This window comes from Myxocyprinus asiaticus, chromosome 6, assembly GCF_019703515.2.
Source record: "Myxocyprinus asiaticus isolate MX2 ecotype Aquarium Trade chromosome 6, UBuf_Myxa_2, whole genome shotgun sequence".
Classification (NCBI taxonomy): Eukaryota; Metazoa; Chordata; class Actinopteri; order Cypriniformes; family Catostomidae; genus Myxocyprinus; species Myxocyprinus asiaticus.
In genome coordinates, this window is record NC_059349.1 from 44,638,959 (window position 1) to 44,653,292 (window position 14,334).

The following is a 14,334-nucleotide window of genomic DNA, read 5'->3' on the forward strand; positions in this document are numbered from 1 at the left end:
AACGTTCGCTTTAAACACGATTCGATATTTTGTAACCAATCGTATTTTGTTTCAAAAAGGGGCGGAACATTTCTAGTATGTTCTACTAGAACAGTGAGATGCGCCTGCAGCGCTGGAGTAATTATTTTGCACTGTATATTTACCTTGCTGTTAAAAGTGAAAATATGAATGCTTTTAGATAAAAACGTATGCTATTAAACTTTGGGAAAATACTGAGTGTCACTGCACCCGTGCTAGTTTTTTATGCTCTTCGCAGATGATGAGTTGTCCCGTAATCATATCAAATGCCATTTTTTTCTGTCTTTTACTGCTGTTGGTGGTGCCTTTTTTTCCTCATGATATCAAATCATCTTAATTTATATTTCTTAATAGGAAAGCTGTACACAGAAAATAAAATTTTTGTACACAAATAAAACAAATATTCTGAGCATTAACTCTTATGCACTGTATATCGTAATAGAAGATAACATGTTAACGTGAACATTACTACACTCAGTCATACCTATACAATTTATTATATATGAGGTTATGTACACTGGCAGCCAAAAGTTTGGAATAATGTACAGATTTTGCTCTTATGGAAAGAAATTGGTACCAAAGTGGCGTTCAACAGATCATAATGTTTAGTTAGGACATTAATAACATGAAAAATTACTATTATAATTTGAAAAAAATTTCAGAACTTCTTAAACTACTTCAAAGAGTTCTCATTAAAAAAAATCCTCCACGTGCAGCAATGACAGCTTTGCAGATCCTTGGCATTCTAGCTGTCAGTTTGTCCAGATACTCGGGTGACATTTCACCCCACACTTCCTGTAGCACTTGCCATAGATGCGGCTGTCTTGGGCACTTCTCACACACCTTACAGTCTAGCTGATCCCACAAAAGCTCAATGGGGTTAAGATCCATAACACTCTTTTCCAATTATCTATTGTCCAATGTCTGTGTTTCTTTGCCCACTCTAACCTTTTCTTTTTGTTTTTCTATTTCAAAAGTGGCTTTTTCTTTGCAGTTCTTCCCATAAGACCTGCATCCCTGAGTCTTCTCTTTACTGTTGTACATAAAACTGGTGTTGAGTGGGTAGAATTCAATGAAGCTGTCAGCTGAAGACATGTGAGGCGTCTATTTCTCAAACTAGAGACTCTGATGTACTTATCCTCTTGTTTAGTTATATCTGGGCCTTCCACATCTCTTTCTGTCCTTGTTAGAGCCAGTTGTCCTTTGTCTTTGAAGACTGTAGTGTACACCTTTGTATGAAATCTTCAGTTTTTGTTTGGCAATTTCAAGCATTGTATAGCCTTCATTCCTCAAAAACAATGATTGACTGACGAGTTTCTAGAGAAAGCTGTTTCATTTTTGCCATTTTTGACCTAATATTGACCTTAAGACATGCCAGTCTATTGCATTCTGTGGCAACTCAAAAACAAAGACAATGTTAAGCTTCATTTAATGAACAAAATAGCTTTCAACTGTGTTTGATATAATGGCAAGTGATTTTCTAGTACCAAATTAGCAATTTAGCATGATTACTCAAGGATAAGATGCTGGAAATGGGGCCTGTCTAGATTTGATCAAAATGACTTTTTTCAAATAGTGATGGTGCTGTTTTTCACATCAGTAATGTCCTGACTATACTTTGTGATCAGTTGAATGCCACTTTGGTGAATTAAAGTACCAATTTCCTTCTGAAACAGCAAAATCTGTACATTATTCCAAAGTTTTGGCCACCAGTGTATGCAGGGCTCCAGACTAAAAAAATGATATAGGAGCCATTGGCTCCTAAACTGAAACATTAAGGAGCCAAATGGCTTTTTTTTAGTCACCAAATCACAGGATTGCTCGATTTAGATTGCTGTTCAGAAACAAGATCGAAAACCAAAGAAAAGGAAGACAGCTGATAACCCATTAATCAGAGGTTTAATAAACAGAATATATTTTTGAATACAAGTTTGCATTCCCTTTTGTCTCAAATGTTCACACCCCTTTCATAATTTATACAAATATAAGAGATAAAAGTTTTTTTTATTTTGTACTGCCCTTCAGAATCTACATGACAGATAATTACTAGTATGCATATCGTAGTGTGTTGCCTTCCTGAGCATCAATGAATGTTTGCACCTTGTGTAATAGTTGTGTACAAGTCCCTCAATTGTCCTAAGTGTAAAAAGCTTGATCTCATATATATATATATATATAATTTTTTCTTTTAAATATTGCTTTAGTCTTTCTTTACAGATAAAGAGAGTGAATCTGATTCAAACTGCTAACCTGAGCTCCTGAGTTCAGACCCTCAGTTCTTTTCGGGTGATTCATGAAAAAGATCCAGTTCAAAAGAGTAATTTGGTCACGACTCTCTCACGCTGGGTTTGTTGTTGCATGCGGTCCATCGAGCTCTTCAGAAACAGAACGGGTGTAAAGCGGCGCGAGACACCCTGGTTGTGCATGCTCTAAAGATGTATTTAAAAACTCACAAGATGATATCTGAAGAAACTGCATATGAATGCACACAACCTGACAATGGTGACTAGATGTTAAATTATTGTCACCATCAATCATTTTTGGTTGCATTTGCGACCGTTTTAGTCGCAGTCTGGAGCCCTGGTATGTATTAGCTTATTAATTCGAGTAAGTATAAAGACAGTTTTACTGTTAATTAATCAAACCTATTTATTTAAAGAGATGTTTAATATCAAGCTATAATAGTGTACTGTAAACCTTACCCTGACATACATTTTGTAAGTTCAAATGAGTCTATGATAAAAACACAGTACGCCCACCTCTTCAGTCACTACTACACCACTGCAGGTAATACACTAAAATAATGTATAATTCTGCTCGAAATGTTGCATTTGTGCTTAGATTTAGTTTGAACCGCATCTGGGAGAAACAGTGCTTGCTTTGTCTTTTCTGACTTTGTTGCACTTTACTATCATGCAGTAACACACCGACTTAGTGATTGATGTCGTCATGACACAGAGCTCCTCCCCTCCAAATCCGAACACAAGTGGTCAAAGAGACACATTTAAGTGACCAGGTGTAAACAGCGACCAGTGTGTCACCTGACCACATGTGATCGGATCACCCGAGACACATCGTAATACCAGGTGGAAACTAGGTATTAGAGAAGTACTACCTATTAAAGAAATGTTCTAGGTTCAATTTGAGTTGCGCTCAATCGACAGCATTTATGGCAAAATGTTGATTACCACAAAAATAATTTCGACTCGCCCCTAGTTTAATTAAAAAAAGCTGTTACTGTAAAGCACTTACAATGTAAGTGAACGGGGCCTGTCCATGAACGCAAAAGCAAAACACAAAGGCCTTGTTCAGACTGCCACTAAAAATCAGATTTTTTGCATATCCAGATTGTCCAGATCTAGAAAGCAAAAAACCACATGAAATCAGATTTTTCAGAATCTGATTCAAACCACATCGGGAGGTGGTTTCAAATACGATTGAAATCTGATTTTTTCAGATGCGTCTCAGTCCGGACACTCTGGCTGCTCAAATCGGATTTCAAATGGTCTTTTACGTCACTCTTAACACGACACACAAAGATGACGTCAAAAATCAGTGACTGCAGCACGGAACATTACAATATTTACCAGTCTCCTCCGTCGCTGAAGTCTGAATATAGCCAAAGTAACGTGATATCCTTTACCGAGATTAAAGGGTTTTGTTGCCATGACAAAATAGTTGTAATATTGGATAACTTTAAACAGATAAGGTTTAGTAAGCGATTTTATCATATTTGTTTTTTTTTATTTTCATAATGTTTAAATCTTTAAGTAGGCTTTACTTTTGAAACTATGCGTATTTTAGCGTTTATGGACTGGCCCCATTCACTTGCATTGTAAGTGCCTGACGCCTGGTTTATAGCTAGCTTGAGCAAGGCGTTTGCGTGACTACAGCTGCAGACTCACCAGGGTTTTTACAGCGTTGCAGCAGCGGCTCTATACAGAAAAATAAAGTGCTTTCTATGTAACTACAATAAGTGTTTCCTTACTTAATGATCATAACTTATACAATGGTTGTCGGCTTCCACCGATCCTAGATCTGAGACGCTTGAATCGTGCACTGGCAAAACAGCCATTCAAAATGTCGCACAACCGCCAGTGGGACTGGTTTGCATCAATAGATCTAAAGGATGCTTACTTTCTGTAACGGGGTTCGAGAAAGGAGGAGGCGGGAACCGGATCAACACTCAACAAGTCTTTGATTATAACATGACATCAAACTGGAACATAATAACAGACGTTGATCACGAACACACACACAGCTCCGTGTGTGTCTCTCTCTCCATCCAGCACTCCCGACTCCTCTTATCTCTCTCCTGCTGATTGTGCCGCTCAGCACCAGGTGCGCACACTCACAGCCTGGCCACGCCCTCCTCCTCGTCACATACCCCCACCGAAGGGGAGGAGTTGCCCCTTCGGCCATGTTGCCGGCTGGTTTTCCCCGCCTTCTGGGTACCTGGGTAGGATGAGGGGAGGGTAGAGGAAAAGGGGGCTGGAGAGACAGAGAGAAAGGAAAAAAAAACTCTGGTTCCCGACCACGCTGCCATTTGGTTCTTGGTCAGCTGGGTAGCGATCCTCTGCGATGCCAGGCGATGACACTGGACGTCGCCTCCTTGCGGACAGCAGCTAGCTCCTCTGCCTCGCTGCAGATGTCAGCTGCTGCTCCACCTCCCGGCGGACGGTGGCGAGCTCCTTCTCCCTCTGGTGGATGGTAGTGGCTCCTCCGCCCTCTAGCAATCGGCAGCAGCTCCTTGACTCCCTGGCGAACAGCAAGCGAGCTCCACCGCCCCTGGCGGACGACAGCAGCTCCTTTGTCTCCTGGCGGATGGCAGCGGGCTCCTCCGCCTTCGGGCGAACCGCTCCAGTACCACCACATCAAACATCCTCGGCATTACAGCGGCGAGGGCTCTCTGACGGTGCGTCTTCCTCCAGTCTCGGGTTTCGGCACCAGTGTAACAGGTAAAGTTTGGGCAAGGAGGAGGCGGGAACCAGCTGAACACTCAACAAGACTTTAATTATAACAACATCAAACTGGAACATAATATCAGATGTTGACCATGAACACACGCACAGCTCCGTGTGCGTCTCTCTCCCTCCAGCACTCCCGACTCCTCTTCTTATCTCTCTCCCGCTGATTGGGCCGCTCAGCACCAGGTGCACACACTCACAGCCCAGCCACGCCATCCTCCTCGTCACACTTTCATATCCGAATTGTACCGCATAACATGCTGTTCTTGAGATTCACGTTTGAGAGGATGACATGTAAATTCAAAGTCCTTCCCTGCAGATCATCTCTGGCCCCGTGCACATTCACAAAATGTGTCGATGCAGCATTCGCCCCTTTGAAGATGAACGGCGTACGCATTCTGAATTACCTCGATGATTGGCTATAACTGGCCCGATCAGAGGCTCTGCTATTTGAGCACAGGGACTTGATACTTCATCATTTAAACAGCCTGGGTCTCAATGTCAACTGGGCGAAAAGCACACTTTCTCCCAGCCAACAAACCTCCTTTTTGGGGGTTTGACCTCATGAGTGAGCGTCTCCAGACCATTCACCAATGTCTATCTCAGTTCAAACTGGGGAAAGCATTTCCACTGAAGTCTTTTCAGAAAATGCTGGGTTTTATGGCAGCAGCATCCACCGTCATACTGTTAGGTCTTTTAAAAATGAGACCTCTCCAGTGCTTGCTCAAATACCATGTACCGAATCACGCCTGGCGTAGGGGGCACATGCGGGCCACCGTGACTCACCGTTGCCTGGCAGCTCTAGCACCATGGACCGCTCCAAACCTTTATCAGCAGGGTGTGATGCTGGGTCAGGTTTTCAAACAAAAAGTGGTGAACACGGATGCCTCTAACACGGGTTAGGGCACGCTGTGTGATGGACAGATGGCGGGGGAATGGAGACTTAATCCTCAGACGGTTCTGAGGATTTGGGAAATGTTTGGCAAAGTGGAAGTCGACCTATTTGCTTCCGCAGAGACAGCCCACTGCCCTCTTTGGTACTCCATGTCCCAAGCCTTGGCCCACAAGTGGCCAACGAAACGCAAATATGCGTTTCCACCGGTATGTCTCCTTCACTCTGTCATCAGCAATGTCCGAGAGGACAAGGAAACGGTTCTGTTGGTTGCGCCAAAATGGCCCAACCAGCCATGGTTTCCGGAAATTATGGAGATATTAGGCGGCCCTCCATGGGAAATACTGCTGAAGAGGAATCTGCTCTCTCTAGTGCAGGGCATGATTTGGCATCCCCAGCTGGAGCTGTGGAACCTACACATATGGCCCCTAAATGGAGCACAGCAAACGAGCTCAAATTGGCTCAGTCTGTAATGAACACCATTTTGTAGGCTAGAGCGCCATCTATGCACTAAAATGGATTGTGCTTGTAGTTTGGTGCTCTTCATGCAGCAAAGACCCAGTGAACTGCTCCATAATGGAGATCCTTACATTCCTTCAAGAGTGGTTATACGCAGGTCTTATTCCGTCAATGCTTAAGGTCTATGTAGCAACAATCTCTGCATTTCATGCCCCAGAGGCTGGCTCCTCTATAGGCAGACATGATCTGATCATAAAGTTCCTTAGGGGAGCGAGGCTCTTGAACCCCCTCGCCCTGCTACGGTTCCAACATGGGACTTAAATCTGGTGCTGAGGGCACTCACGAGCCCCCTGTTCGAACCATTGGAATCTGTTGAATTACGTGTGCTTTCTTTAAAGCACTGCTGTTGGCTCTGGCCTCAGTCAAACAGGTTGGTGATATACAGGCACTGTCAGTTGACAGTTCATGTCTGAAATTTGGTCCGGGGCTTTCAAAAGCCACCATCAAACCCAAAAAAGGCTATGTGCCTATGGTGCTTTCCACGCCCTTCAGGGCTCAGATAGTGTACCTACAAGCTTTCTCTTCTCCACCATCTAATTAAGATGAGGAGCAGTTAGCGCATTTATTATGCCCCGCATTTACTAGCATTGCACACGTATGTGGAGCGCACTCGCCAGTTTAGACTGTCAGATCAGCTCTTTGTTTGTTACGGAGGATGCACAAAAGGAATGTCTGTCTCCAAACAAAGGCTCTATCACTGGATTGTTGATGCGATCGCCCTCGCTTATGAATCACAGTGCGTGAGATGCCCTATTGGCATAAAGGCGCATTCAACTAGAGGCATGGCTTCCTCATGGGCATGGACAAATGGTATATCCCTACAGGATATATGCTTTGCAGCAGGATGGTCTTCGCAGAACACACAAAGTTTTATATCCTAGACGTGGCGTCCATCACTTCGCAAAGTTCTTTGTCTAGAGAGCTTACTATACCATCACCCAGCGGGTGAGCCTGAGCTCCTTATTACGGGTGGGCTACCTGTTATAATTTTAATACAGCAGCCTGTGTAGGCCGCTATCCAATTTACTCCCACTAGAAGTCACAAGCACTTCCAACAGAATAAAACCTCCCTCCCTACCTCTGGTTATGAAGGGGTTAAATTATTTTGTGTGTATTACATGACTCATATAGATCCTCAGATTAAGATTAACTTTCCATCTGGTTTTCACCAGTTGGGGTTATTCATTTTCATACACACTTGAAGACATCATAATAAGTCACCGCCCGAAGGGCCCGTGACCTCATATACATATTCTTCTACGTGTTTCTACCCTGGTACATCATAGGGTGTGACGCTACATAGTGCAGCATGATGGTTCTCCATAGCGTTCAAATGCAATGTCGAGTGAACTGAATAGACAGGGAACGTCTCCAGTTACTCATGTAAACTCGGTTCCCTGAGATTAAGGGAACGAGAGATTGCAAAACTTGGCTGCACTACTACTTTAGAGTTTTGAGGTACGAGCATGTGTTCTTGTCTTTCAGTCAGAAAATTCTGAAGAAATGGTGTTTGAGTGCCCACTTATATAGGGCAAATGCACAACTAAAATTGCAGGCTCAAACACCATTGTCAATCATAAAATTGGCGTTATGATACAAGGGCTTCAACTGGGTCATGGGAAAATAATTCCCCATTGCATTCAAATGCAATGTCTCGTTCCCTTCATCTCAGGGAAAGTTTACTACATGAGTAACCGGAGACATTTTCAGTGCTAAGAGGCTGCAGGGGGAAAGTGGTAGATGACATGTCACACAAAACTATTCTATAGAATAACTGACCGTGGCAAGGTGTTTTTGATTGCCTTTATTTGAGCAAGACCTTTCTGATGGGGTTGTAAAATGTCACTGACATCTTTTGAAGTTTGCACAAATATAGTCTGAATGGTCTGCAGTCTGGTACAAATGGTTACACCATTAGACACATTATCATAATGCATGCCAACATGACAAACTATGTCATCAAATGTTAAAAATTACTGTAGTAAACTGTTTGACAATGGGTAATTTTGGCTACTTGTTTTTCTGATCCTACATTAATGTCACTATTGAGACCCAAGCCTACTGAGCATGTCTGCACTAATAAACAAACTCAGTATGGCTTTATGAATGTTTGCAGTTTGTTCATTCAATTACTGATTGGTTTAATTCTGTCGCATAATATTTGGGTTTCGACGAGAAAATGATGTTCATATTTCATATAATAATCGGACAAGGCCATAATATTGTGAACATGAGGCACAAGTTAACATGGACACATTGCTGGATAATGTGCACAATCTCACACCGAACAGACACCGATTTGAATATGAAGAGGCTGCTGTGTCTTAACGTCATCTGGTAGCTCAAACTGATTAAGCGCTAGTGTTTAGTAAGTTTACATTGAATGGAGAGCAAAATATTAAGTCAGGAGCATGATTTTCGGAATCAACAAATTTGCTGCCGGTCGTTCACATCTGGTGTAAAACGGAAGGTCTCCAGTTAACATGAAAACCATTTGAACCGTAACACCGGTAAACAAAGCACTGCATTTCTCCAGTACCAACGAGATAAAGAAATTCTAAATTTTGCGACCACGAAAAACATTTCAGTTTACATAGAAATGCTGGATAATATTTCACAAAGGTGTTATGAGAAGATAAATATGAAGATAAACTTAACTGGTGGATCAAGACCAATCTAAATTTTGTATTACATTGAATGTAACACTGTCTACTTAAAAAAAAAAAAAAATGTAATAAATGAGACTTAGTTTTGGAGTATTCAATAAATAAGAGCCTACACGCAAGATATGAAAGCAGTCTTACATGCTTATGCGAACTGTCCCAAGTCCAACTGCTTTACGTAAACAAAGTAAAAAATGCTAGTGTTGTACATTTCAAAATTCAATTTATTGTCATTCAGCATTTACACGTGTACAAGAGAAAAAAATATTTTACTAAAGGGCCAAGACAGAACAGAAGAACACGTACAAACGGGAGAAACATCCAGGTAAACATTAGCGTGCCATTTGAATGTACCGTAGACTTTAGCTGGCCATCACTCATCTGTATTACTCCAGTAACAACGGGAGATATATATTTTACAGTTCCTAGATTTATCTTAAAAGACGTGATCAGAATACACCCAGCTGAAAGTTTTTTTTCTTCAGTAGAGCTGTTCAGCCATGACATCAAATTGTAGGTGAACCCGGAAGTCTAATTCACCATTGGATCCCTCGGGATTTTCCTATGGTTTTTTATAATGGGGGTTTTGAAATTATGAGTTAAATAAGGTCTGTGGCAAACATTACTTGAAGATATGTGGACATTTTGTTCTACAACATAAATTACACACTTTCATACCTCAAACGTGAATTTAGAAGCCGTTGTGTTATTTATTTAAGTATGTAATTAAATATGCCTTCAAAATTTATGTTTGAGGTACGAAAGTGTGTAATTTATGTTGTAGAACAAAACGTCCACGTACTACTGCTATTACTGCTTCATGAATACTGTGGATTCGGACATACGACTCCATTGGATACTGTTTTTGGCATACCATTCACCTTATGCATCAGTAAATTTAGTGCGCAGCTATCTTTAAAAAAGTTTCTTTAAACTTCCGGTCTAGCGTTGTCTGTTTATGTTAAAGCGTGATTAGCTAGTGAAGTGGATTTACAGTTTATAGAGTTGCCAAACGTTATCATGAGTATTTTAAAGTGTTAAGGGGATGTCATAACAACTGGAAGCAGAGGGGGAGATTTTAAAACAAGAGTACTTCATTCATAAATACACAAGATCCTTCCTTCACATTGTGGAAGTACTCGTATGACTCTGTGCTCATGAAACTCTACGAGACAACACAAAGTCATAAAAAATCTCTCTGTAGAACTTATGTAGAATCTTATCATGTCATGCACCCATTGCATTATAGGTAATGTGAAAAAATTTTTAAGGTGTCAGAAAACGAACATTTACAGTGACCACAAAACACTTCACTAGCATTTTCACGTAGTAAAGGGGTGGTGCAGACTCACCCCTTCAAGTCTTGGCGAAAAATACTTTGTGTTCCCACACGTAATCCATTTTGATTGACTCTTCTCAGTAGCTTCAATGCAATCCGGAAGTTAAGAGACAAAACATGGAAACGCAGAGCGCTGAAAAAGGACGGGGCTAAATAAGGTGAATATGCAGTAGTAGGGAAGTATGGAAACCCCCGCTGCACTGGAGCTCACGTGACACTGTGCTCTGATGTGCTGCTGACGCTCCCGATGTGAATGCTGTAACCTGTTAACATGGGTGCCGAAAAAAATCCACTCTGCTCACGCGCTGCTCACACTAGCGATGTTAAACGGGTGTAACTGTAACACTTTTTTTTTTTACTGTAACGTTTTTGTTTGTTTTTTTAAAGGAGGGATGAGTCGATTCTTTCTTAATTTTTTATTTATTTATTTTTTTTTATAATCAACATTATGCCACAAATGCTGTTAATTGCACTTAAATTGTATGGAACCTGGAACATTCCTTTAATAAGAAAAACAAATGTCATCAGCGTTTTAAAGATTATAGAGTCCTATATGTTTAGTAATAGGAAATTATTAAGCATAGTAAAAATGTTGGTTGGTATTTGAGGAATGAACAACCTTTTTACAAATGAAATTGTTAGACTATAGACTTTTTTACCCTGGGTTACTGTAATCCTTGGCTATCTTGTTCCATTCTCACACTGTTCATACTTTACCCTGAGTTAGGTTTTGAGATTTCACACTCTATGTTTATAAACCCTAAAAGGTTCTTATTTGTATATTTGTGAGGCTTATTACATTGACTGGACGACGTGCGATGAGCATGTGACCCATTTTATTACTTGCTTGTTCATCTTGTCTTAATTCTTCTGAAAAATAATATTGTCTCTTCATCACTCAAGTTGTACAGTCGTTCAACATTTTTCCCTCAGCCACTGAAAATAAACAGCACATGAAAGTTTCTGCAACTTTACAGAGCATATTAATATTTAATGAGGTAAGTATTGTTTAGTTTCTGATTGGTTGTCCGTTACTAAACAACTTGTTGTAACAATCTGGCACCGCATAATTTCAAAATACATAACTTTGGCAGCTCAATTTCACGGTCACCTCACAAAAGTGGGGCTAACCTTTCTCTAGCCTTGTGCGACCCTACGTCCATATGTGTGGACGTTGTAATTTGGCTTCGCTATATGCAATGCATAATTTTAATTAATTTAAACTGACTGAATACGGTTCATAACACTCTAGACCAGACATGGGCAATTTACGGCCGCAGGCCACATCTGGCCCTCCACATGGTTTAATCTGGCCCACGACTCATTTATCCTAAAAGAGTTTTTTCATTGGATATTTCAGTCATCTTGCATTGGGACCTAACGTGCCTCCACAAGCATTTATCATGCTCAGGGTTGCCAGATAAGAGATGAAAACCCCAAATTAGAGATTTATACTTGCGCAAATTGGAAAATATTCTGTCGAAAGTTATGTTTATTTTGTGCAATCTGGCAACCATGCATGGGAGCGCGCTCTTTCTAGCTCTCGCTAGTGCGACATTATGCTCAAGGAAAAGTGTTATACAGCCACTTTGCGATTCTTGAGACTGCTTGTGCTGTTTGGTGCTACTAAGTTTGCAGGTTAACCTTCTCAGTGGTGAGCTTTAATAAAATATAAACATAGATCTCAGCATCATTGACACGCGGAGGGGTAATCATTGACATGCGAGCAAAAGCAAGCGAGAGATGAATATGTATTTTTTTATTTGTGTAATTTTGAAATGTCCCTCGCACCTGTATTTTAATTTAACTCTTTCAGTAATCATTTATCATAGTCATGCAGCCTGTTCTATTCAGTTATGTGCTGAATTGAAAGCCAAACCATAGGCGGACAAACTATTGACGAGACCCGCATCATGACCCTTTCAGTGTGTAAACAGGTAATGTTTTGAGAATAAAATGAGTAAACTGGCCCGCTTTGTGACAAACAAAGTTCTATAATTTTCGATTTTTTATTATTTTTTTATTATTAAAACAGATTCCTGATGTAGGGAGTGTTAAATTGAATAATAGATTACCAGGGAAGTAGAGATGGTAAAATAAATAATTTATAATTATGCTCAGCCTTTATTCAGTTTTTTTTTAATGCCTGATAGAAATGATCTACCTTTGTAGAGCAATACAATACTTTAGACAATTGCAGAATAATCCCATCAGTCACATATACACTTCAGAAAATTGAGTACACAACTATTTCTGGGCTTAAAAGATTCAAGAACCAAAAGGAGTACAATGTGGCCCCCTATGCACTACTTAAAGCCCGATGTGGCCCCTGTACCAAAATAGTTGCCCAACCCTGCTCTAGACTGTCATTTAAGGGTTAAACTTCTGGCACACCGTGTCACAACAACATGACGTTGATTTTCATGAAGCTCTTCTATGGTCGCAGAGCTAACAAAAGTGCCTCTGATTAGAAAATGTTTTTTCATTGAAACCTATTTGAGTGTAAAGACTTTTGAGTGTAAAGTTAAAAATTGTTTAACTTGGGTCAAACATTTTGGGTAGCCTTCCACAAGCTTCTCACAATAAGTTGCTGGAATTTTGGCCCATTCCTCCAGACAGAACTGGTGTAGCTGAGTCAGATTTGTAGGCCTCCTTGCTCACACATGCTTTTTCAGTTCTGCCCACAAATTTTCTATCGGATTGAGGTCAGGGCTTTGTGATGGCCACTCAAATACCTTGTCTTTGTTGTCCTTAAGCCATTTTGCCATAACTTTGGAGGTATGCTTGGGGTCATTGTCCATTTGGAAGACCCATTTGCGTCCGAGCTTTAACTTCCTGGCTGATGTCTTGAGATGTTGCTTAAATATATCCACACCATTTTCCTTCCTCGTGATGCCATCTATTTTGTGAAGTGCACCAGTCCCTCCTGCAGCAAAGCACCCCCACAACATGATGCTCCCACCCCCATGCTTCACGGTTGGGATGGTGTTCTTCGGCTTGCAAGCCTCACCCTTTTTCCTCCAAACATAAAGATGGTCATTATGGCCAAACAGTTCAATTTTTGTTTTTTGTTTTCCAAAAAGTAAGATCTTTGTCCCCATTTGCACTTGCAAACTGTAGTCTGCCTTTTTTATGGCGGTTTTGGAGCAGTGGCTTCTTCCTTGCTGAGCAGCCTTTCAGGTTATGTCGATATAGGACTTGTTTTACTGTGGATATAGATACTTATCTACCTGATTCCTCCAGCAGCTTCACAAGGTCCTTTGCTGTTGTTCTGGGATTGATTTCCACTTTTGCACTAAATTACGTTCATCTCTAAGAGACAGAATGCGTCTCCTTCCTGAGCGGTATGATGGCTGCGTGGTCCCATGTTGTATATACTTGCGTACTATTGTTTGTACAGATGAACGTGGTACCTTCAGGCATTGGAAATTGCTCCCAAGGATGAACCAGACTTGTGGGGGTCCACAATTCTTTTTTTTCTGAGGTCTTGCCTGATTTCTTTTGATTTTCCGATGATGTCAAGCAAAGAGGCACTGAGTTTGAAGGTAAGCCTTAAAATACATCCACAGGTATACCTCAAATTCAGTACACCTCCTACCACAAGGTAAATGTCTAATTATCTAAAGGCTTGACATCATTTTCTGGAATTTTCCAAGCTGCTTAATGGCACAGTGAACGTAGTGTATGTAAACTTCTGACCCACTGGAATCGTGGTATAGTCAATTAAAAGTGAAACAATTTGTCTGTAAACAATTGTTGGAAAAATTACTTGTGTCATGCACAAAGTAGATGTCCTAAATAACTTGCCAAAACTATAGTTTGATAATATTAAATCTATGGAGTGATTAAAAAATTAGTTTTAATGACTTCAACCTAAGTGTATGTAAACTTCTGACTTCAACTGTATGTGGACACCAGTTTTTAGGAAAACGATTT

General features: G+C 40.8%; 1 protein-coding gene across 5 annotated transcripts in view; it reads right to left on the minus strand.

Moving 5' to 3' along the window:
- The window catches only part of LOC127442774 (zinc finger E-box-binding homeobox 1-like), a 45,549-nt gene that overhangs the window by 12,203 nt on the left and 19,012 nt on the right, over nucleotides 1–14,334 (minus strand). The gene's annotated exons all lie outside the window — the stretch shown is intronic.